The following is a 6,796-nucleotide window of genomic DNA, read 5'->3' as shown; positions in this document are numbered from 1 at the left end:
GAGTACACTGGCCTTGTTATGATGACATCCAGATACTCCGGGTGACCATCCTCTTCATTGGGGGCTGGCATATAAACGTCTTCCAGGTTCCCTTGAAGATTTGCGCCAGTAAGAGAGGCTCTAAAAACCCACGGGTGAGTCAGAAAAGTATCCATGCGATTATACCCGCCCGGTGGTATGTCTCCGTACGAGACGGGCCGTCCGGTGAAGTTGAGCCACCATATTGTGGCGCTTTGTTCCGTTCGATTAATGAACTTCACATAGGTCGGAATATCTGAATTGAGAGATCTCAGAGATTGATTTTCACTTCCGCCCCTCTCACCTATCATGGAGGGTGAATGTGGCACGATCCACCCTGCATACTCACCGGCCATGGTCGTCACGTAGCAAGCAGCAATCTCTAAATCTATCTTTATGCAACCGGCCCCTATTCTTTAACCAACTGCTAAGACAACATTAAGCTAGTTACTTTAGCTAGCTAAAGATATTGACCCCCCCCCCTACAACTTGTCTAGATATTATGTTCCAACGTGTCTGCTGAATCCCACAGTAAGGGTATCTAGCTGACTAGCTAGCTAACGCTAGCTTACATAGGTGGTAAACAAACTGGCTACATTTTGGGAATATACATGGGTACTTTCTCGCCAAATGTTGTAGGGCCACATTTACAAAAGCTTAGCCCATGGAGGTGCTGGGCCCTATTATGCACTTCTTAACTTGCCGTCTTAAGTGTTAATTAAGACGCACCGCCAGGTTAAGACCTACCGCCACCCTTATTATGCGCTTCATACGCGCTACTGCTATTATGCAGGTGTCGATAGGCGCCCACACATAAGACGTAAAACTCCTGTGCATATATTGCTCATTGTGGGAGTGTTCATATGTTAATGAAGTGCACTAGGCGCCCCTGCTATTATGCGATCTGACTTTGCTCCTATCGCTAAGAAGTGGTTTGAAAAGTTCTTAAGTTTAGACTTCATGCACGTTTTGAAACACGAGCGCGCCTCCGCGGTTTGCGCATGCATGTGGGCACACATGAACACGCACGTGGCTCCACGGCAAGACGTCAATTACGGTCACAGTATAAATGCTTTATTTCAGAAGGGAGAGGCAAGATACACATTCAATATTGGTTAACAAGTTACATTAACTTTACTCAAATTGGTAAAACAATGTTGTTGTTTTTTTATTAAAATGTGAACAAATCAGTGAAATAAGACATGAAACTATTCCTACTTTCAAAATCAATGTTGTAGAATTTGACACTCACCATTTGATGGTGGCAAAGGAAGATGCTGTCTTCTTTGTGCCATGCGTGGTGCAAGCTGATGATGTTGCTGGACGTAAAAGCTCATTTCTGAAGATTTATGGAATATAGATTGGAGCAATAAGTTTCAGGTCTAGTCTTAGGGTTGTTACCACCAAGACTGAATGTTGGTGCTTATCTACCAAACATTCTAACTCCAACATTCTAGAATCAATGCCAATTATTTTGAATCAAAACTAGGGGTGGGCATCAATGATCGACGATCGATAATTGATCGATAAGGATCTTGGTCGATCACAAAATATTTTGATCGATAATCATTAACTTTTTATTTATTTAAGTGCTCTCGTAGTTCATTATTGTGGATGTTACAGCGTACATTTTTGGTTAGTGCCATTCTGAAGTTCACGCGAGAGAGAGAGAAAGAAAGTTTCAGCCTCATGGACACAGGTTTAACTAAAGAAAAACGCATCACAACTTGAATAAGTGAAATTATTCTTTATTTATAATGTTTTATTTGTATTTTATTTATAAACCTGATATAAATATATCTTATAACTAACATATTTCTACTAACTACTAAATTAATACATTTTAATTATTCAAAGACAGAACAAATTATTTATTCAGATAGGAAGCCCATCTCCAAAGCCAGGTCCAGAATCCCTGGAATGACCTCCAGTTTCTCCATCTCTTCCTCAGTGAAAAGCAGCTGCTGGTTTGAGCTCACACACTGTTTCTTCTGAGGAGGCACCATCCATTCCTCCTGGGCCTTTCTCTTCCTCAGCTGTGTTACTGTGCTCTTGTTGACCTCTCTCTCCACTGAGCGTACCTGCATAGCTCTGTCCCTCTGCTCTAAGAAGAAGCTGAACATACGCCCCCTTTTCTCCTCAGGCAGGTAGTGGAGAACCATTGGGTCGTGCTGTAACAGCCAGAGGCAGTACTCTTGCTCAGAGATGTAGCGGTGGAACTGGTTCTGCTGGCACTGCTCGATGTAGTCCCACTCTTGGAGAAAGAGGTCTATGTGCTGCACAGGACCAGGCACTAGAATACACATTCAATATTGGTTAACAAGTTACATTGACTTGACTCAAATTGGTAAAACAATGTTGTTGTTTTTTTATTAAAATGTGAACAAATCAGTGAAATAAGACATGAAACTATTCCTACTTTCAAAACCAATGTTGTAGAATTTGACACTCACCATTTGATGGTGACAAAGGAAGATGCTGTCTTCTTTGTGCCATGCGTGGTGCAAGCTGATGATGTTGCTGGACGTAAAAGCTCATTTCTGAAGATTTATGGGATATAGATTGGAGCAATAAGTTTCAGGTCTAGTCTTAGGGTTGTTACCACCAAGACTGAATGTTGGTGCTTATCAACCAAACATCCTAACTCCAACATTCTAGAATCAATGCCAATTATTTTGAATCAAAACCAACTCTTGACAACCACATTTTTGGAATGTTGGAAGGGTTAATTTGACTTTACTCAAATTGGTAAAACAATGTTGTTGTTTTTTTATTAAAATGTGAACAAATCAGTGAAATAAGACATGAAACTATTCCTACTTTCAAAATCAATGTTGTAGAATTTGACACTCACCATTTGATGGTGGCAAAGGAAGATGCTGTCTTCTTTGTGCCATGCGTGGTGCAAGCTGATGATGTTGCTGGACGTAAAAGCTCATTTCTGAAGATTTATGGAATATAGATTGGAGCAATAAGTTTCAGGTCTAGTCTTAGGGTTGTTACCACCAAGACTGAATGTTGGTGCTTATCAACCAAACATCCTAACTCCAACATTCTAGAATCAATGCCAATTATTTTGAATCAAAACCAACTCTTGACAACCACATTTTTGGAATGTTGGAAGGGTTAATTTGACTTTACTCAAATTGGTAAAACAATGTTGTTGTTTTTTTATTAAAATGTGAACAAATCAGTGAAATAAGACATGAAACTATTCCTACTTTCAAAATCAATGTTGTAGAATTTGACACTCACCATTTGATGGTGGCAAAGGAAGATGCTGTCTTCTTTGTGCCATGCGTGGTGCAAGCTGATGATGTTGCTGGACTCTTGGAGACTCTTGGAGAAAGAGGTCTATGTGCTGCATAGGACCAGGCACTAGAATACACATTCAATATTGGTTAACAAGTTACATTGACTTTACTCAAATTGGTAAAACAATATTGTTGTTTTTTTATTAAAATGTGAACAAATCAGTGAAATAAGACATGAAACTATTCCTACTTTCAAAATCAATGTTGTAGAATTTGACACTCACCATTTGATGGTGGCAAAGGAAGATGCTGTCTTCTTTGTGCCATGCGTGGTGCAAGCTGATGATGTTGCTGGACTCTTGGAGACTCTTGGAGAAAGAGGTCTATGTGCTGCACAGGACCAGGCACTAGAATACACATTCAATATTGGTTAACAAGTTACATTGACTTTACTCAAATTGGTAAAACAATGTTGTTGTTTTTTTATTAAAATGTGAACAAATCAGTGAAATAAGACATGAAACTATTCCTACTTTCAAAATCAATGTTGTAGAATTTGACACTCACCATTTGATGGTGGCAAAGGAAGATGCTGGGCCCTATTATGCACTTCTTAACTTGCCGTCTTAAGTGTTAATTAAGACACACCGCCAGGTTAAGACCTACCGCCACCCTTATTATGCGCTTCATACGCTCTACTGCTATTATGCAGGTGTCGATAGGCGCCCACACATAAGACGTAAAACTCCCGTGCATATATTGCTCATTGTGGGAGTGTTCATATGTTAATGAAGTGCACTAGGCGCCCCTGCTATTATGCGATCTGACTTTGCTCCTATCGCTAAGAAGTGGTTTGAAAAGTTCTTAAGTTTAGACTTCATGCACGTTTTGAAACACGAGCGCGCCTCCGCGGTTTGCGCATGCATGTGGGCACACATGAACACGCACGTGGCTCCACGGCAAGACGTCAATTACGGTCACAGTATAAATGCTTTATTTCAGAAGGGAGAGGCAGAGAAGCGCGCTGACCTCCTTCTCAGGACTTCCATAATAGCATAGCGCTAATGACTCAACGCAGCCGGTTCTTAAAGGGAATGGCACCTGGCACGCTGATTGGGTTGATTGAGAAGACGCCCAAAACACACCCATGACTAATTTCTTTGCTTAGCGCCGGGTTTTAGGCGCCCACTACAGCACGCATAATAGCAAAGTGGCCTTGACCACGCCTCCACGTCTTAAGTTTAGATCTACTGCCTCGTCTTATTGATGAAGTGCATAATAGGGCCCCTAGCCTGCTATAAAATCCCTGCTGCCGGCCGGTGTGAAATGCATTCTGGGATACTGACCCAAACTAGCGAGCTTGCTTTACACACAAACTTTAGTTACGTCACCTGCATCAGCTTGAATTTTCACATTGAATAGTCACATGCGTATGAAACCCCTATGCACATTTTCCCTCTTGCATTGACTGAATTAGCTTGCTAGCTAGATCATGATCACTAGTGAGCTGGTTAAAAATTACAGGAGGACCCCGAGGTGGCGATGTTTCCAGAGCAGACGATGACAATACATTTCCCCTTCATAGGAGTTCAGTATTTATTTATTTTTTAAGGTTATTTTTTTCAGAGTGGGGCAGTACCACTCATATTTTTCATTTTATTGGATAGAGATAGTGAAGGTAGACAGGAAAGTACGGAGGAGAGGGCATGTCAGCAGGGCATGGGCCGGATTCGAACCCATGCCGACATGGGCATATGTGTGCACTGTAGCCTGAGAGGTAGAGGTGATAGAGGTGGTCCTCACAGACGCTGTAGATTGTGCATGTATCTATGTGATTGTAGGCAGAAACCACATTAGTCATACACGAGTTACACTAATAACATCACTAATAACATCACCAAATCAATGTAATACCTCAACAGGCTTCCTAGCCACAAGGTTTGGCTTGGCTGCAGCACCAGAGGCCCCTCCAAACCGGGGTTTTTTAAACTGAAGAGAAGAATGGCAAATTTAATTGGTCAGCAGAATAAAATTATGACAAAACAGTGCTTGGATAAAATGAATGAATAACATGGCAAAATGTTATGGACATATTCACCATTGAGACAGTCAATGCAGGCCCAGGCCGGAGAGGACTCTGCACAGGCATGGCAGGGACTGAGGCTGTGGCAGCAGCATGGCAGGAGGTGGAGCTGGACCCTGCACCGTAGTAGCAGCAGTCACAGAGGCAGATGTGGGTGCCGATGGAACACTGGATGACTGCTAAAGACACACAGAAAATATATTCTTATGCCAACAATTCAAACGTATTAAACTGACAATTAAAAGGTATAACAGTCAACCATTCAGAACACTTGTCTGCTCATACATTTGATCAAACAAAAACAAAACTCAAAACGGTCAAACCTTTCTGGTAAGTATCAATTACCAGAATAAGAGAGACTGATAATGGGATCATTTTTCAGCATGACAAATAGTTACATTTCATTACCTTCTGGGCATGGGCGTCAGCAGCTTTTTGAATGTGGGGGGGACACTTATTTTTCGGGGGGTCTGGGGGTCCCCCCCCCCCCCGAATTTTTTTAAATAGTAGATTCAATTTCCTGCATTCTGGTGCGTTTTACACACAAAATAATCTCCCTCTTTCTTTGTTTTTCCTTGGAGCTGGCATGGTCTGCAATTACTGACTACTATTATGTTTTAGTTTAACACACAGAGGCCTGACACTGACACGTGGCACTTTTTAGGTACTTTATTAAATATGAAGATTCAAAAAGAATCAAAGAGTGAATTAGAAAAGAATGAGGTAACTTTGAGTCAACAAATTGAATAAAAAGTTATGAGGAAACATAAAATATGTACCTAGGCTACACAGAGCCTATTACAATCAAACTTAGCCCTCTTCAGTGCATTGCAGAACATACAACTATAACAAAAAAATAATAATCAAAGAGTGAATTAGAGCTGTCTCCACTGCCCCTGCCTGCTGCCCCTGCCTCTGACTCACTCTCACTCTCAACCACCTATATCAGGAGAAATGGGGATGCATTGAGCACTTGTTCATATTGTTTTTCTCTAATAGAACATTTGACATAGAAATACAATCATCAATACAAAAAATACAATCACAAGCATTTTAGAAATAGAAAAATAAATGGAACAGGTGTTTTCTTCTTATTTTTTAACCCTAGCTCAAGCAATCAGATGCAAAATTGATTCTTTGGGTGGGTGCAATGGCCAAATTAAATAGTGCAAATGCTCAGGGCAATGAACACGGGCAGGAGATGCAATAATGACAGGACAGGTAAGCACTGTGAGGTGTTTGTCGCCATTCTGTGCTTTTGATGACATTTCGCCTGTGTCTGTTCTGCATTTAAACATGCCTAACAAAACTGCTAGTGCCATATAGCTGATCTAGCTCGTATTTGGTTGCTAGTAGGCTATGCTAATTATATTGCTAATACAGAGAATGTCTCATAAGGTGCTAACATTCTTATCAGAAAAGCTGGCTGTGTTTGACCTTG

Source organism: Nansenia antarctica (genome assembly GCF_963989245.1).
Source record: "Nansenia antarctica genome assembly, chromosome: 15".
In the NCBI taxonomy this organism is placed as follows: domain Eukaryota; kingdom Metazoa; phylum Chordata; class Actinopteri; order Argentiniformes; family Microstomatidae; genus Nansenia; species Nansenia antarctica.
Note: the sequence above shows the minus strand (reverse complement) of the source record.